Genomic DNA, 24,850 nt, shown 5'->3' on the forward strand with positions numbered 1-24,850 from the left:
GCGCGCTTAGCTTCAAGTGTTGCGTTGTGAATTCGAGTTGCTAGGAATGAAAGAGGGTGAGAAAGTGGACGCCTATTTAGGACGTACGCTCAACATTGTTAATAAGATGAAATCCAATGGTGAAGTTATAAACACAAGTATGGTGGTTAGCAAAATTCTCAGGTCATTAACTCTGAAGTTTAACTACATTGTATGTTTAATTGAGGAGTCCAATGATTTGAGTATCCTCAGTCTTGATGAACTTCATGGCAGCCTACTTGTTCATGAGCAAAGGATGCAAGAATGTCAACCCGATGAGCAGATGCTGAAAGTCGTTCATGAGGATAGATCAACAGCTGGTCAAAGCCGCAATAGGAGTGGTCATGGACGTGGAAGATACACACCGAATAAAGCACTCATTGAGTGCTTTCATTGCCACAAATTAGGGCACTTTCAATATGAATGCCCTGAATTAGGGAAAAGGACCCATTACGCATCATTTAAAGAAGCAGCGGAGGCGGAGGAAGAACTCTTGCTAGTTGCATATGAGGAAACACAAACTATACAAAAGGAGGATTGGTTCCTAGACTCCGGTTGTAGTAATCACATGACAAGAAATAAGTTGTGGTCACAGAAGTCCAAGAAGAAGGACAACTACAAGAGAAAGGTTTGTCTATCCTAATTCAAAACGACATGTGCAAAATTTTCCATCCTGAGCGAGGTCTTATCATACAGACCAAAATGAAGCCTAACTGAATGTTCTATCTATCGGCTTCACGACACTCCCGCTGTCTTCAAACTGAAGAAATTTCAAAAACAGAAACGCATTTATGGCATCAACGATTTGGCTATCTTAATTTCAAGGGTCTCGGCACGCTTGCAAGTTAGCAAATGGTGATAGGACTACCACTACTGAAACCCCCCAACCAAATATGTACTACTTGTTTGGTATGTAAACAACACAGAGATACCTTACCAAAGCATAGCACTTGGCGAGCCTCTACAAAACTACAATTGATTCACGCTGATATTTGTGGTCCCATCTCACCATCCTTTCATAGTAACAAAAGGTATATTCTAAGCTTTATTGACGATTATTCACGTAAAGCTTGGGTTTATTTCTTACATGAGAAATCCAAAGCACTTAGCGTTTTCAAAAGCTTCAAAGCTTGCGTTAAGAAGGAAGTTGATGCCTCAATCACTTGCCTTAAAACTGATAAGGGTGAAAAGTTCACCTCCAAGGAGTTTGTCGATTTCTGCACTCAACAAGGTATATCCAGACAATTGACCGCTGCTTACACTCCATAACAGAATGTAATTGCTGAACCAAAAAACCACTCCATCATGAATGTCTTCCGTGCAATTTTACATGAAAAATAGGTTCCCAAACCTTTTTGGCCTGAAGCAGTACAATGGTGTGTGTATGTTCAAAATAGAAGCCCTACATCAGCTATAGATGGTCAAACGCCAGAAGAGAAATGGAGTGGATCAAAACCATGCGTTGATTATTTTCGCACATTTGAATGTATTACACATGCTCACATTCTAGATTAGAATAGAAGAAAGCTAGATGATAAAACTCAAAAGTGTGTTTTCTTAGGGGTAAGTGATGAATCTAAAGCCTATAAATTGTTTAATCCTATTACAAAGAAGATTATTGTAAGTAGGGATGTTGTATTTGAATAAGAGAAAAGTTGGAATTGGCAAGATGAATCTGAGACAAATAAGTCAGATGTTCTTGATTGGGAAGACAAAACAAGTGGAGAAGATGAAAATTCTAAAGGTGAGCATGGAGTGACAACCAACAATGATGCATATCAAAGCACATCAGAACTAGTCTCCGAACACCATGAATCTCTAGTTGAAGGGAGGACAACTAGGATCCGAAGACCACCTACGTGGATGACTGACTATGAAACAAATATGTTAGTGGAAGAAGATGATGGATTGCTAGCAATAATGGTGGAGCGCCAAAGGTGCGTGAAGAACTCCATGGGCAGCGAAACTTGGATGAAGGGATGGAGGCAAGTTTTGAAGGCACTTACAAGCTATGGAAAGTGAAGGAGGTGATAGGATTTCCTAAGCTATGCTAGCCTAAGGAAGGTGGCTAGAGGTAGAGAGAGGAAATCTCTAGAAAGAGTGACTCTCAAAGGCAATAGAGGAAGAAGTGCTCTTAACTCAATTAACATCTATTGCATAAAATTTCAAGAGTGATACAAATGAGTGAATTTTTGGCTTTTATATGAAGCCATTAACGCATGAAAAAGGAGGGCCATTGGATGGAGTGGGCCTTGATCTTGGACGTTGATGAAAGCTTGGAGAAGGAGGCAAGGTCACGCCCCTTTGATCTTGGCTTGAAGAACAAGAAGGATTCTTAACCTTTATATATGATGACCAACCTTAGTCAAACCATGAAGCAAAGGAGCCTCCTTGCCTTGCCTTGATATTCTCGGCCATGTATGAAGAGAAATGGGCCGAGCCCAATTTGAACCCCATCTTATGTATTATTGGAATGCAAGGCCTAACATTGGCCCACTTTAAATCTACACTATTGGATTTACATGCACTTCTTCAAGTCTTTGTGATTTCTTTGGCCCATGTAAATAATGTGAAAAGCCCATTGAATTTGTGATCATCTAATGGGAGGCCCTTTTGAATCTTCTTCATCATTGATCTTGTAATTAGGCCTTTAAGTGAGCTTACATTTGAAATAAGGCTTGAAGGTGCATTTGGGCTTGTTGGGGTCACATCAAATGATATTGATCGAATCTGCAGATCCCCACTCTTTCAAAGAGGCATGGTCAAGTCAACATTGGAGAGAAGCAATTGGGGCTGAAATGAAGCCCATTAAGAAGAATAATACATGGCAGCTTGTAGATCCACCAGCAGGGGTTACGCCCATTGGCATTAAAGGGGTTTTCAAGACCAAATTCAATGAAAATGGTCATGTAGAGAAGTACAAAGCCAAATTGGTGGCCAAAGGTTATGCTTAAAGGTATGGAATAGACTATACCGAGGTGTTTGCACCGGTTGCTAGACTTGATACAATGAGGTTATTGTTAGCATTAACTGCTCAGAGTGCATGAGATGTATTTCAACTTGATGTAAAGAGTGCATTTTTGCATGGTGACCTTCAAGAAGAGGTATATGTTCAACAACCGGCATGTTTCATCCAGAAAGGCAGAAAGACTCAAGTTTACCGACTTCAAAAAGCTCTATATCGGCTCAAGCAGGCCCCACGAGCTTGGTACAACAAAATTGAAGCCTATTTTACCAAAGAATGGTTTAACCGTTGTTCTAGTGAACACACTTTGTTCACCAAAAATTTTCAGGGTAATATTTTAATAGTCAGTCTTTATGTTGATGATTTGCTTTTTACTGGAAATAGTAAATACAGGTGTGAAGACTTTAAAAACTCAATGAAGATGGAATTTGATATGACTGATCTTGGCAAAATGAGATACGTTCTTAGAATAGAAGTTGTATGGAGTAAGTCTAATTAGTAGATACATGGCAAATCCAAAGGAATCACATTGGGCCGTAACAAAAAGAATCTTAAGATATCTCAAAGGCACTATTGAGTATGGCATCTTCTACCAACAAGGAAGAAAGGCCGGTCTTATAGCTTACAGTGACATCAATTATGCAGGAGACTTAGATGATAGAAGAAACACCTCTGGTTTAATTTTCTTAATAGGCACTAGAGCTGTCTCTTGGGCCTCAAAGAAACAATCGGTCGTGAGCCTATCTATAACTGAGGTGTAGTACATTGCTGCAACATTTTGTGCGTGTCAGTGTATTTAGCTTCGTAGAATTTTGGAACACCTTGGATCAGAAGAAAAAAAGGCAACACAAATTCTATGTGATAACAGCTCTACTATTCAATTGTCCAGGAATCCTGTCTTCCATGGAAGAAGTAAACATATTGCAGTGCGGTTTCATTTTCTTAGAGAGTTAGTTAAAGATCAAGTTGTGTGTCTTAATTATTGTTGCTTTGAAGAACAACTAGCTGATATAATGACCAAAGCATTGAAACTTGAGCAGTTTGAAAGATTGCATCGCATGCTTGGAGTTGTGGAAATCAGTGAAATAAGCTAAATGCAGCACTACATAAATCTTAAGGGAGGGAATGTTAAGTAGTTTAAAGCTTTTAGCGTTTTAAATAAATCTCCTATTTTACAGGGAGAAAGAGTCTTTTTTTAGTTGCAGGATTTTCTCCTAGGTTGGTGCCATTTTCATTATATTAGTAACTACATTATGTAGCAGTTCAGTCTTGTACAAAGGCTTATATAAGCCTCGTGATGTCTTTCAATAAAACACATTCTCTCATATTAAATTATTTGCATTAACATATTTGATCTCTACAGGGCGTATGGTTCTGGTTCTAGTTCGAGAGACAATGCAACAATGGCATGGTTGACGGCGTTCGCAACGTTAGTCTAGTGGCGGTGGAAGTGCGATTCTATCTTCTTCCCAGGTGGGTCTGCTGCCGCGATGACGATAGGGGCGTCTGGTTCTGGTTTCGTCACAACAGAGGTGGCTCCCGATGGTTTTGTAGCGGAGGTGGCTTACAACGACATTGATCTATCACGGAGGTGACTGCCATGGGGCTTTTGCTCTCACGTTTGGGATCGATTTTCCGCAGTGGTGGTAGGTATGGTTCGTATTCATGGTGTGTTTGCTGTGATGGTGGAGATCGGTGGTGGTGGTGGTGCTTTCTAATGGTAGTGGGAGGCACACTGCACCTTTCTACTTCCTCAACAGAGGCGTCATGACAGTGGCAGCGGTGGCTCACGCAGAGTTCAAGTTTTACGGTTGTGTTCGCGTCTCCGAAGGTGGTGGTGTTGGTTGTCCGAACTGGTTTTGGGTCCTCTAATATGTTTGTTTTGGTTCCGCGATGGTTCTGTTGCAATCGGTCATGAACATTTTTGGTGAGTGATGGCACTCATTGTTGCATTGGCTCCCGATTACAGATTGCTAGTTCACGTCATGGTGGTTTGAAATCATGGGACTCGCGGCGATGGTTTCTCATCGCGTTTGCAGAGACTGCACCTATCGGGTTGCCTGCAGTAATGGTTGCATCAGAGACGTGACAATGCTTTGATTAAAGCACAAGTTGATTCTGGCTAAGGCTATGTATGGAGAAAAATAATGGTAATTTTTCAAGCTTAGAGATATGGTGTACCAAATTGGCTCATGGCCAAACATAATTACGGGTTCTGGTATTGAAAATTGAAGGCCTTGATGATGATGCAGAAACACATTTTACATTCCAATTGGGATTAAAGTGGTATTCACATGCCAATTTACTGTTACGCCAAGCTCTTGTTACGTGTTTTTTTGGATATATATCCCAAGTAATTTATAATAGAAAGTTATAATTTAATTTGGTTTTGATATATAAACAATTATTTACGTGATTTGTTACGTAAATGGAATTTCAATTCCAATTAATATTTAATTGGAAATAAAAGTATTGGTTTATATATATATATATATATATATATATATATATATATATATATATATATATATTGGTTTTGTTTAGCATTTTCTTTATGAGCAAATTGAATCAAAATGTCGTCAAAGTGACATCTCTTGAGGAGATAATTTATAAAATATGTTAAATGTTCATGTATATTCATGTGAGTACTAGTCGGTCTAAAAGAAGATTAATATTCGGTCGAATTGCATACACACATGTGATAATTATAAGGTTTGACTCTATCGATGATAAATCAATCAAAAGATGGGTTTGTTGTTCGACATGCATTATTATCAATGTTTGATCATTACAACAAGATATCCCTAACAGTTAATATTACTATCCAAAGACTTGATATTAATGGCGCATTAGGTGTCTTAGGACGAGTTAAACCATTATTTGAATTTATTTATTATTTTAGGATGTGAGCTTAGTGATATTTCCCTTATTCTAAATTCGGCTACAATAGCTTTTATATCTGCCAACCCAAATCCAGTTCTGATTCTTAATGGAACAAGTTTTAAGAACTTGAGTGAGAACATGTAAATTGTTCTTGGCTGCAATATTGACCTTACACTAAGGATTGAGAAATTCAATTCTTCTGCAAACTCTGGTATCTCTGAAGAGATAAAAGGATATGAGATAGTTAGTGGTAGTCAATAGATCCCTTTCCACATTGCTTAAGGTTTTGCTTAAGGGGAATCATAAATCTTGGGATGAGTATCTTCCCCACATTGAATTTGCTTACAATAGAGTGGTCCATAACACCACCAAACTCGCCCTTTGAGGTAGTTTATGGTTTTAATCCTCTCACACCATTGGACTTATTACCTTTTCAACTTCTTTTGATTTTGTTCATAAAGAAGGGGTGGTTTCTAAGTCCAAGTTCATAAAATATTTTCATGAGAAGGTTAAAAACCAAATTCAAGCCCAAGTTGAAAAGATTGCTCATTTTAAAAACAAGGGCAAGAGAGTTCGGTCTTTTAATGAAGGAGACCTAGTTTGGTTGCACTTAAGGAAGGAAAGATTTCCTAACCTAAGAAAATCCAAACTTAGTCCCCGAGGTGATGGTCCATTCCAATTCATCAAGAAGATCAATAATAATTCTTATCAATTGGATCTTCCTGCGGAATATGGTGTGCATCCTACTTTCAATATTACTGACTTGGTTCCTTTTGTAGGTACTTTTGATGAAGAGGATGACCACCAAGATTTGAGGGCAAATCCTCTTCAAGGGGGAGGGGATGATATGACCCCAACAAGCCCAAGCTCAAGTGCATCAACAAGCCCAAGCCTACATCAAGGCCCAATCACTAGAAGCATGATGAAGAAGATTCACATGGGGCTCTGACAAGATGATCAAGTTAATCATGAGCTTTTTACATTATTCACACGGGCTAAAGAAATCTCTAAAATATAAGTTGATGCATGAAGGAAGTAGTCTAGATTTAAATTGGGCCATTGTTTAGGCTTTGCTTTCAATAAAATAAGCTAGAACTCTTTGGATCAATTGGGCCAAGCCCAATTTACTATTTTTGGCAGAGTTTGGCTTTCTTACACTTGGAGGCAAGCAAGCTAAGCATGAGAAAAGCAAGGAGAATGTGATGGTAGCATGGAGCGTGTGACTTTGGAAAGGAGAAGTAGTAGAAAAGTTTAACTTAGTCCTTAATCTAGACCACAAGGTCCTCCGAAAGTGACTAATAAATTTAGTGTCCTTGTTAGAAACTATAGTACGAGGCAAACCATTAAGTTTAAAAACATATAAATAATAACCTTATAATATTTCTTGCATCATCTATTTTGTGGCAAGGTATAAAATGCGCCATTTTCCTTAATCTATCCACTATCACAAAAAAGGAATCAAAACCTTAAAAGTTCTTGGAAGACTGATAAGTGTCCAAATTTAGTTAATTTTGAGATGAATTTGGCACTTATTTTGTCTTGATTCTATCTTATCCATTTGAAATTCACTCCCAATGTAGCGTGTTTTATAGATTCTAGTGAATTCTCCTACTTTTAGATGCTAGGAATATATCTAAGGCTCTACTTAGTTATAGTGTCCTAACATTAATGCGGGTGATTGATTCAAGCAATCATTGAAGAATCATACTGAAGTTTGATTATCATAGGACATGGATGATTGTCTTTGTAAGTACGAATTGAATTAATGCAAGAGAGGGAAAGGTGGTGAAATCTAACTTCAACATGTCTTCATTATCTTGAAAACAACTTTTTATTGAATCTGTGTTAATTTAGCATTTGATGTTTTAGATTAACGTTATTTTCATACCACAAACTTATTATCATACTTTTCATGCATTTCCACCATTGTTTTACTGAACTCAAACTAGTTAGACTTTATGTATTCTATCAAATCCCTATGGATGCGACACTTATTGTACAACAAACTACCCAATGTAGTTGCTAGTATAGAATTGATTGCATTAGAGCATCAACATGTTTATGGCGCTATTGTAGGGGATTTGTTTAAGAAAACCATTGTTACAACCAATTTGAGTGTTGTACAAACTGTATAAAATAATTTTCTTTTATGGATTCTATTACTATATTATTTTTCCATTCACCATTGCTTGAAATTGTGTTGTATGCAAAAATAAAACAGAAACAAGTTCTGCTTTTTTACCCTGAGATTGAAAAGATAATCAGGAAGAATAACAACAAGAAGATTTTAACTCTGATCCGAATTCTTGCATACCAAGCCAAATGGTAGCAAGGAACAACCAACGAAGATTGCTAGGTGATTATACTCAATAGTAGGGACGAAGTCATTTCTCAAGTATAGTCAGGCATACTAAAAGTGTGGAGATGAAGCATGCATTGCCCTCATTGATCACAACAAATCAGTTTTTTGACTTGGAACATGAAGACCCTTTAAATCAACTTGCTACATTTTATGAGTTTTGTGGAACTCTTGGAACTTATTGTAATGATGAAGAGGTTGTCTATCTCTGACTATTTCCTTTCTCGCTTATTGGCAAGGACAAAACGTTGTTGCAATCGCATCCAAACCAAAGTTTGACCAGCTTGGAGGATATGGAGAAAAATCTGCTATTGCAACTTTCTCTCAAGGGGTTGACAAACACTTCTGTGAGGCTTGGGAAAGATACAAGGCATTGTTACAAAAGTGTCTAAATCATGGATTTGATGATATAGCACAATTGAGCATGATTTACATTGGATTCAAACCTTAAGCAAGAATGTTATTAGATGCATCTATAGGGAATACTATGATGGCAAAAGATATTGAAGAAGCAATTGTGATCATTGAATCCTTAACAACTAATGATCACCAAGTTCAATATGATAGACAACAACCTTCAAAGAGAGGAATTCTGGATCTTGGAACACATGATCTTGGAGCACAAAATAAACTCATTTGACAATAGATGGTAGAATGACAAAAGCAAATGACAAAGTTACAGCTTGAGCCACGACCTACTGGCTCAACACAACAAGTGTCGAGATGTGATTTATGTTCACGAGAACACCAAAATGGCCATTATTCTGCATTAGAAATTGAAAAAGAAAACGAAGAAGTGAACTATATGAACAACAACAGAAGGCCAAATAATTATCCAAACAATTGGACATCAAATAAGAACCATAATAAATATTCTAACTAGAGACAAGAAGGGAACAACTCAACTAGACAATCTGGACAATTAACTTATCAAGGTCAGCAAAATCAGCAAAATGATAGAGTGTCAAAGATTGAAGATGCCCTGACTCAATTCATACAAGTATCTACCTCAAACCAGAAGAACATAGAGGCATCTATAAGAAACCTTGAAGTGTAGATTGGACAAATTGCAACGCAATTTGTAGACCAATAAGACTCTCAAATGTTAATCAGTACAAGTATTAATCCAATTGAGTAATGTAAGTCCATCACTACCAGACAAGGTATAATGATAGGAAGAGGATTGGAGATAATTGAAGAAGTGAAAAGGCTGAATCAAGATGAGAGAAGCAAAAAGAAAAGAATGATGAGAGTGATACTAAAAAAGAAAAAGAAGTGTTGAAGGATGAAAATGAGATTGAAAAGGAATTTAAGAAACAGAAGGATGAAGAAAAAAATGCATAAAAGAGTAAAAAAGTTGTAAATAATGACAATGTAAATATAGAAATTGAAAAAGAAAAAGAAGAAAGATAAGGCATAGAAAGGAAAAAGAAGGAAGTAGAGAAGAGGAAGAAGAAACTGATGGAGAAGGAAAGCCTCATATAACTCATTTACCTTATCCTCATGGACCTACTAGGAAAGATAAAGAGAGACAACTCACTGGTTCATGGACATGATAAAGACGTTGCAAATCAAGGTTCCATTTAGTGAAGCCATTGAGCAAATGTCAACCTATACAAAGTTCATAAAGGATTGGTAACTAAAAAGAGGAGAACTCTGAAGATCAAACTGTGGAATTGGAGGTTGGATGCGATGTTATTATCCAAAAATCAATACCATAGAAAACACGTGATCCATGGGGTTTTACATTGCTTGTAACCATAGGAAGCTTGATAGTAGGAAAATATTTACTAGACCTTGGAGCAAGAATCAGCCTTGTGCCATTGTGAATGGTAAGAAGACTTGGTGGTGTGGAGATATTGCTTCCCAGAATGACCTTATAGTTAGTTGACAAATTAGTTAAGCATTATGGGGTGGTAGAAGACCTTTTGGTTAAGGTCGACAAATTCTACTTCCCAATTGATTTCGTGATCATGGATATTAAGGAAGACTCTGAAGTTCCCCTAATTCTTGGCAGACCCTTCATGAAAACTACTAAAGTTATAATTGATATAGATAATGGGAAACTAAAAGTCAGAGTACAAGATGATGAAGTAAATTTTGACATGTTTGAAGCTCTAAAATATCCAACAAAGAAGAAAAAATGTTTTAGGATGGATATTCTTAAAGAAATTTGCATGAATTAAAAGAAAAATCTAGCGATAGTTGATCCTCTTGGAAAGGCCCTAAAAAATATAAAAGAAGGAAATGATGTAGAGGAGGAAGAAGAAATTAGGCAGCTTATTTCAAAGCTAGACAAAGCAAAGCATATGAGCACAAGAACAATTCCAAGGGTTGCATTGAGCGGTTATACAAAGTCTTTGTTGTAGAAACCAAAATTGAAGTAATTATCTTCCCATTTAAAGTATGCATTCTTGGATAAAGAGGGTGATAAACTTATCATCCTGAACATTTCACTTATAATAGAGGAAGAAAAGAAATTGATTGAAGTGTTGAAAGCAAACAAAGGTACTATAGGTTGGGCCTCATAAATTTGAAAGGAATAAGTCCTTCATACTACATGCACAAAATTTTGATGGAGAACATTTATAAGCTTGTAGCTCAGTCAAAGAAAAGACTCATTCCAACAATAAAGGAAGTTGTGAGGAAGGAAATTATTAAACTGCTTGAAGTAGGTACGATTTACACCATCGCAGACACTTCTTGGGTTAGCCATGTACAAATGGTACCCAAGAAGGAAGGTATTACTATGATCTGTAATGAAAACAATGACTTGATTCCCTCTAGAACTGTCACCGGATGGAAGATGTGTATAAACTATAGAAAACTCAATGAATACCAAGAAATGACCACTTTCCGCTTTCATTTGTGAACTAAATGTTGGAAAGGTTGGCTGGTCAAGCATATTATTGCTTCCTTGATGCATATTCCGACTATAACAAAATAGTAGTAGACCATCAAGATCAAGAGAAAATAGCTTTCACATACCCTTTTGGTGTCTTTTCTTACAGGAAGATGCCATTTGGATTATGAAATGCACCAGCCACGTTTCAAAGATGTCTACTAGCCATTTTCTCATATTTGGTTGAAAGAAATATTGAGGTATTCATAGATGATTTTTCTATCTATGGTGAGTCTTTTGATACATGTTTGGAAAACCTAAAATTTGTCTTGGAAAGGTGCATAGAGAATAACTTGGTACTAAATTGCCAAAAAATGTCATTTCATGGTAAAAAGGAATACTCCTAGTCCATAAGATATCTGAAAGAGGAATTGAAGTGGATCCAACCAAGGTAGAGGAATACACCTATCAATGTTGAAGGAGTAAGAATTTTTATAGGTTATGTTGGATTTTGTAAGAGATTCAAACAAGATTTTTCAAAGAATCGTAAACCATTGAGCAATTTGTTGGTTAAGGATGTTAAATTTAAATTTGATCAAGAATGTTTGGAGGATTTTAAGCTATTTAAGCACAAACTGAGTTCAACTCCAATTATCACACCATTAGATTGGAGTTCAAATTTTGAAATGATGTGTGATGCTAGTGACTATGCAGTTGGAGCTGTATTGGGTCAATGAAAGGAGAATAAGTTCCATGTCATCATCTATCCAAGTAAGGTTCTTAGTAAAGCTAATAGTTTGGGCCATTGGCTAGGCCCATTTCTTTTATTTGTTTTTGTTTTTAATTAAATAAATGTTGTTCTAATTGGGCTTGTTTTGTTAATTGCAGCCCATTTTTCAAGCTGCCAATTCTTGAAGTGTTGGCATTGGGCCTGCGGCCCAATTCTTCTCTACACCAAATGCAACACCTTTCAACAATGCATGCAGCCTTTCATTCTGTCCGAGATTGGGCCTCTACATGCAGCAGCCCAAATGGGTTCATTCACGTGTACAAGCCTTGGGCTTGCAAGTGGCAGCCAACATTTTCTGTTAGCATCATCAGACGCCTTTATTGGGCCCGAGCCCAATTCTTCTAGACCTCCGTGTGACCAACATCATAGAAGGGAAAACTCATTTTTTATCATTGTGTCACACCTTCACTTTCATGAGAAATAACCCTCTGCTAGAGTTCTGCTAGTCTCTAAAAGAGGGTTACGCCTCTTAGAACTAGGGTTTCCCTTTGCACCCATCACGCGTTCCTTCCACCATTAGATAGGAATACTCGTCACATTTTTCCTTTTTGTAGGGTTGGGTCGTTGTGCCATTAGGCTTCGAGTTCAACTTTCGGTTGCCTTTCTTTCTATAAAAGAGCAAGCCATTTCTTTGTATTGTAGCTTGATGAATATATGAGAGTGTATTTTCCCCCATTTTCGTCTTGCTCAACTCTAACCCTAGATTAGGTTTCCACCTCGTCGGGTTATACCTAAACTAGTGACATTTTCGAGTGAGACTTCCCCACTAGAACTCGTACAAGTCTTCCACTGCATTTTTCAGTTGATTTCACCGAACAAATCAACATCTGGAGGCCATTCCGATCATTGACTGTGAATGAAGCAAGTTCTTACCGATTAACGGCGACGCTGGCCTCATCATATTAACAATAGTTTATGGCTTGGAAAAATTTATACCATACATAATAGGCTCAAAGATTGTGATTTATACAGATCACACAACCATCAAATACCTAATAAAGAAATCAAATTCAAAACCAAGGCAAATTAGATGGATATTGCTTCTGCAAGAATTTGATGTGTTGATAAAAGACAAGAAGGGAAGTGAGAACCATGTGGCTGATCATCTGTCTAGGTTAAACAATGACAAAATAACTAGCAATGAATTAGAAATTTAGGATAAATTCCCTTATGAGAAGTTGTTCATGTTGAAGTAAATGCCATGGTTTGCTGATATAGCAAATTATAAAGTTGTTGGAGCCATACAAAGTGAATTCACATGGCACCATAGGAGAAAATTAATCAAGGATGCCAACCAATTTGTTTGGGATGACCTTTAACTATTAAAGATTGGTGTAGATGGCCTGATAAGGAGATGTGTATTTGGAGCTCAAATAAGAGACATATTATCGCATTGCCATAATTCTAGGAATGTCAAAGCAAACAAGGCCCGCCAATTGATAACGTTTATTTTTATCTCTTTTTTGTGTGTTTATTGTCATGAGTAAATCAACTATTTCCTAGATTTTATATTGTTATATTTTCAAGTTTAGTGTGTTTTGTATTATTCTGTGTTTTAGCTATTTTATGCTTGTTTTACTTCTAATCTCTCTTTTAAGTTTGCAAAAAAAATGAATAAGGAGCAATCCTAGTGGATGAAAACAAGCAAGAACCTAAGGGAGCATGTTTTGAAAAAAAAATGATTTTGAGCCAAATACCCACATAGGACACCAAGGAATCACACCAATGCTTCAAATACAAAATGTTGTCAAACTGCACAAGGCTGAGCGGTGGAAAGTGAGGTTGAGTGCCGACAAGGTTAAGCTGTGAAAAAGTGAGGCTAAGCGCCATTCAATTTGCAAAACTTGCTGCTAGACGGTGGAGATGTGTCGCTTGTTGACATGTGGGGCCTAGGTGATGTGTCTCATGAAGATTTGGTGAAGCTTTGTTGAACTACTTGGAGCCATTGCTTTGGAATCATGCCTTCGTTGGTGAAGTTTTGGAGATTTGATGGTATTCATGTTTGACAAGCCTTGAACGCGTGCCCTCCATATGGATCAATCATTAGGTTAAAATGTGACTTTTAATCTATTGAATGAATTTTCAACAGGTTAAAAGGTTAGCTGCAGTAGTCTTAAATTATGACTTATTTAATCAATTGATTTATTTTTTAATCGACTGATTTCACTTACGTCAAGTGAAATTAACCCACTGATTTGGAAATCAACTTGTTGAATTTCGTAATAGTTTGACTATAAGTGCTACGGTTTTTGAAAGAGAGGTAACTTTATCATTTTTTTAGCGTGAAGCTGTTCCGGAAACCTTGGAAATTTCTCTCTTTCGTGATCATTCAGATTGTAGTTGTTGAAGATTGATCTTAGATCAATTCTTAGAGCTTTTGTCTTGTGTTTGAAACTTGGAGAAGGTGCTTATGGTAGGCAGGGTTGTGCTACCACTGAGGTTTGATCTTTCTCAAGCTTTGTGTGTGTGCCTGGTGGTTTTCTAGGTCTGTAAAAGGGTTATTTTGTGCTGTTGTGATTCTTGTGTGATTCAAGAGTCTTTGTTGTGTGTTTTGCTTATTTTGAAGTATAAGAGTGTAAACTTTGTAAATCTTTTGAAATAGTGAAAAGTCAAGCTCGGGTTGCCTTGAAAAACTAGATGTAGCTCAAGTTTGAGTGAACCAATATAAAAATCATTTGCTCTAATCTTTTCTCTAACCCTTCTCTCTTGCATAATCATTTAAAGCTCAAAGAACTTGAATTTAAACCATATTTTTCATATTCTTAAGTGTTTTGGTGGCATCTGCAACATTAAGCATGTTTATATAATCAATTAGAATCTGTCTTGATTGATCTTTTACATTGTTCTTGCTCTAAATCACAAATCTACATTTCTGTATTTTTCCCAGTATTTTAGTCAACGTTTTTATGTTTCAATCGATTGATTATACCAGAACATAATTTGTTTAGTAAAATCAATCGACTAACTCTATTTTTGACCGATTGAAAGTATATTGTCCAGAGGGTTTTGCATCCAAACTTGGTGATCGAATTGATTCAATTAGAGATAGTTTTTAGCCTTTAAAGATTGCCTAAATTTTTAACTAGCCAACTCAATCCCCCTTCTTAGCATTTCAACCATTTCAAAACTTACACTGTCAGGTGGTGACTTAGGAGTTGCTAGTTTCGCAATTTTACTGATAGCACTCTGCGGTGTTGAGATGGCACCAGGCGGTAACGATGCTGATAGGTCAGAAATGGGTATTTAAACATATTTTCTCGCAAAGTTTTAGGATCTTTTCTTCCTCCCACGACTTCTCTTCACCTAGAACGACTAAGAGAGGCCCTTGGAGGTTGATTGGGGTGCTGGGAAGCTCTCCCACTCCTCTTTGGGTCTTCAATTTTCATCCATGGTGTTTTGCCTCTTTTGGGGTTGATGAGGGAAAAGATCTATGAATTGGAGGTGTTGTTTCAAAGGGGAGGCGCAATTGGAGCATGTAGCAACTGCCAAAAACCTTGGGAGAGGGCTTGCATATTCTCTTTGGTTTCCATTTCTTCCCTATCTCTCTAATTTGTAAAACTTAGGTTCTCCACCATGGAAAGCTAAACCTATTTATTAAGATAAGATATAATGAACTAAATTCTTGTGTATTATGTGATGTTAATCCATATGCTTTTCAATTTCTCTATTAGTATTTAATTTCCATGCTTAATGCTTGCTTTGGTTTGGCCACCCATGCATGATTTGTGGTTCTTGAGGTGTTGAAAAATGTCTTTTTGAACCTAGAACCGAAATTGAATGCATAATGGAGCTTGTATCTAGGGATAGAACATGATTCATTAGTAATCTTAAGACTCTTGAACTTAATGCATGATTTCACTTGTTGAGGATTCAAGCAATTGGAACTTGATGAGTTATCATAGACTTAAAGTCGCTAGGAATAGGATTTGAGTATTCTTGTGAGTTGATTTTGACTTGAAATTGGAATTGAGATGTTTATGAATGCATGAGAATAAAGTGAATGAAATCTAGTCTTGATAATTGTATATAATCTATGTTAAATTTTTGTTGAACACCAATTGTTTGATAAAATACCAAAAAGAGTTTTTGTGTTTTTTGTGAGCTTTGTTGTCTATTTGAGTTGTGAATTGTGAGATTTGTCATGTGTTGCACAAGTCCCTGTGGAGAGAACGACATTTATTACTTACTACGTGCGACTGGTGCATTTGCCGTTTTTTACCTAACACCAATGCATCAGGAAAAGGGCTGACCGAGTTGGAATTTCCAACCCGATGTGGTCCAGCCCGCCAACCTTTTTTTGTTTAAAAATTGAAAATAACTTTAAAAAATAAATTTTTTATATTATATAAACATATATATATATATATATATAATTTATAAACAAAAAGTTAAAAGAAAATTAAATAAAATTAAAAAAAAAGTGGCGGACAGCCCGCTAGCCCGTCGGCCCACCCGGATGCAGGGTGGGTTGAATTGTCCAACCAGTTTCCTAGTGGCGGGCCAGCCTGACCCGACCAGTTTTTGACAGGCCAAGGAGGGGGTGGGGGTGAGCTAAACGGGTCGGGTTGACCTGTTTTGCCACTCCTACATAATTCACCTTATGGAGGCCATTTCGGTGGTGACAGAACAACTGCCAAGGTGTTGTAGTCAGGCTTTTATTGTCCTACATTGACCAAGGATGCCTATGAATATTACAAGTGTTGTGACATGCCAAAGGATTGGAAGCATAACTAAAAGGCATGAATTACCCCTACAAGGCATAATTGAAGTTGAGATCTTCAATTGTTGGGGTATGGACTTTGTTGGGCCACTACCTATGTCACATTCACATGAATACATCCTTGTTGTAGTAGATTATGTGTCTAAAAAATCGGTGGAAGCAGTTGTAGTTCGAAAGGTTGATGTTATAATACTCATCAAATTCCACAAAAGAAACATTTTCTGCAGATTTGGTACCCTTATAGTGTTGAAAAGTGATAGAGGAAGTCATTTCTGCAATGAACAACTTAAGCACATGCTTAAGCACTATAGTGTTAGACACAAGGTAGGCATAGCTTATCATCAACAAACCAATAGTTAGGTTGAAGTTTCAAACCGGGAACTCAAGAAAATCTTGGAGAAAATAGTGTTTAACTCCAGGAAGGTTTGTTCCCTAAAATTTGATGACACCTTGTGGGCTTATAGAACAACATTCAAGACTTTCATAGGTATGACTCCATTCCAATTGGCATATGGAAAAGCATGCCATTTGCTGGTGGAGCTCGAGCTCGAGCTTAAGGGTTTCTAGGCCTTAAAGACTTTAAACTTTGACTTAAAAGGTTGTTGTTGAAAAGAGAAAGTTTCAAATTCATGAGTTAGAGGAGTAAAGAATGCAATCCTATGACTCCACAAGCATTTACAAAAGAAAAATGAAGTCTTATCATGACAAGAAAATTATGAAAAAATAGTTCAGACCATATCAATTGGTCATACTATTATTCAATTCTAGATTGAGGTTGTTCCTAGGAAAATTGAAATCAAAATGGTCTAGACCATTCATTGTCAAGTCAGTAAAACCATATGGGGCAATTAAGATTGAAGATCCTGAGAGAAAAAGTAGTTTATTGGTCAATGAACGATTGAAGGAATATCAAGGTGGTAATTTTGCAAGAAACACCACGAAGATAGTGTTGAATGATTCGTAACAAATAGGACGCCAAGCTTAGGACGATAAACAAACATAAATACTTAAGCATCATTCACTTTGCATTGCATACCATCTACATGCATAAGTCAATTAAAATGTGTTTACGAAAAAAAAAACAGAGGTTAAGTAAATAAAGGAGATCAAGAAGGTAAAGAATTACATGAAGAAACTGAGAGAAAATGAAAGTTGTTTGAATTTTCAACAAGAGATCTCCAATAGGAGAGGTTAGCTTTGGAACTGTTTGTGTAGCTTTATACGCTTTGGTAACTGCTATATTTGGCATGTATCCAATATACTTGGAACGAAGACCATGGTTACATGTTCACATGGTTATGCAAATTATTACTATTTATGAATGTATGTATATAATATATATATATATATATATATATATATATATATATATATATATATATATATATATATATATATATATATATGGCATTTTGCTAATACATGGCATTTGTTAATGTATGCAACTATTTGTTTTTTAGAAGCAAGTTTTAATCGAGATTAAATCAAAGACATAACTTGCTAATATATTCTTTCTGAAAAAATAAGTAGGTGTACTTTAGTAAATACTTATGTAGAGTTTATTATATGATATCTACTTTTTAAAAAGTGTATATACACACACACACACAATTTTGGACTTGATAATATGAATGTTTCTTCTTGCAATAGTTCTTACTGCATGTGTATTTTCTACTTTCAGACTTGTCACGATTAGTGCTTATTCTCGCAAAAAGAGATTAATTAGATCTTAATTTAGTCACTAGTTTTTAGGAAAGAAAATATTCCAATTGCTTCACATTCATCTGCTTCCACTCATGTTCCTTTGTTTCGATCAGGTATAATAACATGCTAACAATTTGCATTCAATGTTATAATTTGGGTATCTTGTATTTATCTCGTTTCATTTACACATTAGATCATATTTTAAAAAGCTTGTTCAATTTTTTTTTTACTTTTTTCAGGTTAAACCTCAAGAAAATACCGTAGAGCAAATGTAGAATGATTTATTGAAGAACCTCTAGATTTTACATAACAAATGTTATAATTCTTTTGTTATCTTTTAACTATTTTAGTTTTAATACTTACAACACTTTTAGTCTTAACATACATTGGACTACATATATGTTACTTTTAACTCTTAGTTGTAATGCTTATGAACTCTTATTAGTTATTATGTATATTACATGTTTTGTAATAATTATATTTGTAATATAACAAGATTTAGTCACCTTTTAAAATTATAATTAATATGTTACATAAGTCAATAACACAAAAATAATATAAGAATTGCTTAAATGAATAAATATAATTTTAAAAATATATCTACATGTGCATTTATATTCTAAATCAATTTAAAAACATGTTTTCTAAACATGAAGCAACATTTCAAGTGTGTTGTTTAAAAACAATAAGCAACATTTAAAATGTGTTGCCTATAAACTACAAGCCACATTAGAAAAGTGTTCTCTAAAGGATAGATAAGAGGTATGGCCTTTACATATGAAAACATTTTAAAACATGTTGTCTAAACATGAGGCAACATTTCAAATGTGTTGTCTAAAAATAATAAGCAACATTTAAAATTTGTCGTCTATAAACAACAAGCAACATTCAAAATGTGTTGTCTTTAAAAATAAGCAACATTTATAATGTGTGGCTTATTTTAACATTATAAGGCAACAATTTTGTAAATTTTGTGGCCTTTAGTACAAAAGTTGTTGCCTATAAGCTAAGCTCACAACCATATTCTCCACGCCTACAAAACTATTGCCAAAGTGTTGCCTAATTTAGGCCACACTTTTTTAAAGTAAAAAATGGTGTAGTGAGGAAAATTTGTGACTTAAGCTCAAAATTGGTGTCGAGCCACCACTCGCGAGTGTCTTAAGTGATGTTTAAAATTTTAAAGTTTTAAAACAATCACCTTATATAACCACTATCATTTGAAACTCATTGCACTCTCTTTTTTAGTTTTGAACTTGCATTTTCTCCAACTTCTCTCTTTTTCACAAATCTCCAAACCCCTCACTTTGTTGTTTTTCCTCATCTTGAAGGCATTTCATTTCATCTCTGCCACGTAAATATCACAATCCTTTCCACTCTCATCTTTGCATCTCCTCATATGCTTAAGGGTTCATTCAAGCCCTAAATTCTGGCTTAAAGACCCCTTGATCATTAAATCCACTTACATGTGCATTGTATATCCGTTTCTATTTCTAAAGACAAAAATTTTTTCAAAAAAAGGATTTTCGAACCAAGCTTTTTGGTTTTTAAAATAAAGGAGGAGTTTTTAAGAATACATGTTGATTTTGAGAGTGGAAAACTGATTTGGAGCATGATGATCATGTTGGGGTGTGGTTAAAATTTGTTTCTTAACTCTTGATCATATTGATTATGAAAATTTTGAAAGCAAACGTACATGCAATTTGTGTTTAATAAAAATCCTGTGAAAAACACTAGGTTAACTGGTAGCATGCTATACTGGTGGTGGAAGAATTGTTTGATCAGTTTTGTGCGAGATAGTTCTGCTAATGGCTAGTGTTTTATAGATGGCAGCTAAGAGGAGAGCTAGCTACGAGGTCCTTGCTTCAAAGAAAAGCAAAGCCTTTTCCAAAAAGAGAATATGAGCCAGTGCTACCCCTATGGAGGTTGCAACCTCAGAGGGCTCATCCTCTTGCACTCGAACACTTTCTCCAACAATTACCACCCTAAGAATAAGAGTCAAACACACAACACTTGCTTCCAGAGGATGAGGTTCACGTCCTAGCCTTGCTGTTACTTCAACCAACAAGACAATAAGCACTCCAATTTCAGTTGCTGCAGTTGCCAACGCGTCAAACACCCTAGTCACACCTCCCTAACCCAAGTTCCTACTGAACTTGCTGCAACAACTTATGCTAGAGGATCTCCACTCCTAATGAGTCAATGGGACATGGTCAGGTTCCAAACCAGATCAAAGATCAATCATGGCTGAAAGAAGAGTGGAATTACTACATAGGCATTGAGAGAAATTGGCCAAACCAGACAAATTTTACAATGAACTCATCGTTCAAGAATTCTATGCCTATGCCTATCCTCACCAGCATTTTAATAAGAATAGATTTTCATGGATCTGAAGGCCATGAGGAGGTATCTGGAGGTCACAACAACACTCATGTCGGATGAGGAAAGAACGGAGGCTCATGGAACCATCAAGGATAATACAATAGAGCAAATCACAGACCTATTGTGCATGCCTGGGTGCTCATTGAGCTAGGGAAAAGTGGCCAACCACAAAGGCTGAACAAAGGAAAATCTGGGTCACTTTTCTGTTTGCCAACATCCTCTAAGTTCACATGTGTTTGGAATACCGTTTGACAAAGCACAATTGTTGTACTGCATCATTAGAGGCTTCATACTAGATATTGCGGATATAATCATTAAAGAAATCTTTAAGATAACCATCTCACAACCAACAGTTAGAGGCATAGCTAGGCCTCTAAGTTTTCCAAGCCTTATCACAGGGCTATGTAGGATATGAGGTGTGCTAGTACCAGACCATCCCATAAGGTTGCCAATTACCAACGCCTACACCAAAGCCAATTGTATCAATACATTGGATAATGTAGAAGCACTTGCAACAACACCAAGAGCAAACAGAACCCCATCTCCAACATCAAAACTTGAGTCAAGCAACTAGCCACCTCCACCATAGTTTGACCATTACCAAGAGTAGAAGGAAGCTCTTCGATCCGTCATGACAGGGATTTCCTATATGCAGCAACAAATGGTAGCATGTCACGGGGCACACATTGCCTTTCATCAAATTCTGTTTGACCTTGTTACTCAACTCCAACAAAACAAGCCAATTTTCTGCATCACTACTCAATAATTCAATGAGTTTGTGGCATGGCCTGAGGATAGTCCTTCTTCTAGAGGAAAATAGTGGAATGGAAAATCAAGGCTTTGAATATATGCATGAAGATGCAGATACTACTCCTGAACTTGAGGTGAATCTTACAACTGAGATGCATGCCGCTAAGCCACAGCCTAAGCCCGAACCTGAAGCAGAAGTTGTTGAAACAGCATAAGAAAGGGCTTGTGGTTCTGAGGAAGATCAAGTTGAGGAGGATATTAATGTTGAGCAGGAGAAGATGATAAGGCTGAGGAAAATGAGGGGTTCTTTGAAATGAACTCCCTAAATGAAGGACCTAACCTAACTGATCACACCCCACCAAAAACAAGTTCCTTCTAGATTTCTACATTTTAAATTTCTTCCAATTTTTAAATTCTGCAATTTCGATTTTTGCAAAAAGTTATTATGCCCGAGCAAGCTTTACTGATTTAGATTGTGAATATGTTCGTATGTTTTGATGTTTGCTCAATTTGTGTTTTGAAATCTGGTTGGAAAAAGAACTAAATAACAATTGTTTCAAATGAGAGTGATAATGGAAAAATTCGTGAACTTAGGGACAACATTGAATCTGTTGAATTAAAATTTTCACACACGTTGCTTGGACTAGTAGTAGTGAGAGATTTAGCAGAATTGAGTGAATCAACCAAGTAAGGGGAGAAACCCAAAACAAGGATAGAATGAATGATTCAAACAGTCTGCATTGTACACTGTTGGATTTTTGTGCTAAGTCTCTAGTTTAAACTGATACACGAAAGGTGTTGAAAGGATCAAGGCATGTTTTTAATGAAAATTATGAACCAAGGACCAAACAGCCAACCTGGAACTTCATTGATATATCTTTTTTGCACCCTAGCCTTCAATACATACCTTGAACCAAAAATGGATTTTAACCCATCTTTCTCACTAAGATAAATGGGAAAAATAGTATGTGCATTGATTTAAAAGTCTAAAGTCGGGTGTGAAGAAAGGAGAATTGAGGTGTACATAAGCAGGAATCAAAAAGAAAAAGAAAGGCTTAAGGACACAAACAAAAAAAAATGGGCAGAGAAAAGTGGAATAACAAGGAGTTTTATAATAATTATTTGTAATGTAATCAAATATATGGAAAGAAATATCCAATGAGCGGAAGAGATGAAATTAGAACCCTAGTTTAAAATAAGGTTTATATTAGATACAACTCCAAAATTATCATCTATACCTATATATAAAGAGATATCCCATTTTGGTATCACATTTCTATTCCTAGTTTTACCCTTTAAAAACTAATAGTTTTTTTAATTAAAACAATAATTTTACCATTTTTACCTTTTAAGTACCCACTTTGTTAGATCACTACTAGAAAAATGCAATTTAGTCATCAAAATATTTTAGTCGCAAATTGTGACTAAATTAGCCACCGAATTATAGTAGTCGCAAATAGTCACCGATTTAGTGACTGAATAATGTACAAGAACTTGTATTCCTATGCGACTAAAATAGTGACTGACAATTTTTAGTCTCTAAATATTATATTTTAGCCATCGATTTAGCGACCAAAATAAATCTTATTCTGTAAAATATATTTAATATGGTAATTAGCCACCAAATATTTTCAGTCGCCAAACATTATTTGATACGTAATATTTTAGCCACCAATTTAGCGACCAAAACAAATCTTATTCTGTAAAATTTATTTAATATGGTAATTAGCCACCGAATATTTTTTGTTGCTAAATATTATATAATATGTAATGTTTTAGCCAATGATTTAGCGACCAAAATAAATCTTATTCTGTAAAATATATTTAATATGGTAATTATCTACCAAATATTTTTAGTCGCTAAACATTATTTGATACATAATATTTTACACACCGATTTAGCGACCAAAACAAATCTTATTCTGTGAAATATATTTAATATGGTAACTAGCCACCAAATATTTTTTGTTGCTAAATATTATATAGATTAAATTATACTTTTAGTCCCCATTTTCGTAACAAAATTTGAATTTGGTCTCTCAATTAATTTTTATCTTAATTTGGTCCCTATTTTGGGAAATTTGACTCAATCAAGTCCTTTCCGTTAGTGGTGGAGTAACGGTGTTAAATAGGGTGCCACGTGTCAGTTTCTGGATTTTTTGAATTTTTTTTTTTGATTTTTTTTTTTGAATTTTTTTTTTTTTGAATTTTTTTAAAATTTTTAAAAAAATTAAATTTTTGCCACGTGTCAAGCTGACATCGTGCCACGTGGCAGTGACAGTGCCACGTGGCAGTGACAGTGCCACGTGTCACTATTTGGGAGGTGTCATTTTCTCATTCTCAATTTGGTCCCTGTATTTTATCTTTTGTCTCAATTTAGTCCCAATTTTTGTAAAAATCATACAATTTCGCCCCCCTCCAAATTGAAACAAAAATTATAAAATGTTATACAAATATTTTTATTAAATTTGATTTTTTTATTCAAATTGATATTTTTATTATATATTTTCAATAAAACCAAGTTTCTTTAAATTTGTTTCACATTAAATTTTACTTAAAATTGTTTTCAAATTTTAAATTTATTTGTTTTTTATTGTTACATAAACTAGTTAATTTTTCTTAAATTATATAATTGTTATTTTTATACTAACTAAAATATTTGTATAGAAATTATTGAATTTTACACATTTTAAAAATATGCAATTATTTAAAATATAAATTCAAATAAAAAACAATATTAAAGTATAATGTAATAAAATATTAATATAATTTATGAATTTTTTTATTAACATTGTTTTCTATTAACAACTTTAAAACAATTTTAAATAAAGTTTAACGTAAAATATAAATTAAAATAAACTTAATCTTGTTAAAAATATTTACTTGAAATATCAATTTTGATAGAAATATTTGTGCATATTTATATAGAAATTAAATTTGGTTTCAATTTGGAAAGGGACAAAATTGCACAATTTTTACAAAAATTGGGACTAAATTGAGACAAAAAATAAAATACAGGGACCAAATTGAGAATGAGAAAATGACAACTCCCAAATAGTGACACGTGGCACTGTCATTGCCACGTGGCACGATGTCCGCTTGACACGTGGCAAAATTTTAATTTTTAAAAAAAATTTAAAAAAAATTTAAAAAAATTCAAAAAAAATTCAAAAAACAAATAAAAAAAATTCAAAAAATCCAGAAGCTGACACGTGGCACCCCATTTAACACCGTTACTCCACCACTAACGGAAAGGACTTGATTGGGTCAAATTTCCCAAAATAGGGACCAGATTGAGATAAAAAATAATTGAGGCACCAAATTTAAATTTTGCTACAAAAATGGGGACTAAAAGTATAATTTAACCTATTATATAATATGTAATGTTTTAGCCACCAATTTAGCGACCAAAATAAATCTTATTCTGGAAAATATATTTA

The sequence above is a fragment of the Vigna unguiculata genome, chromosome 8 (genome assembly GCF_037176805.1).
Source record: "Vigna unguiculata cultivar grain cowpea cultivar isolate G323 ecotype 2 chromosome 8, ASM3717680v1, whole genome shotgun sequence".
Taxonomy (NCBI): domain Eukaryota; kingdom Viridiplantae; phylum Streptophyta; class Magnoliopsida; order Fabales; family Fabaceae; genus Vigna; species Vigna unguiculata.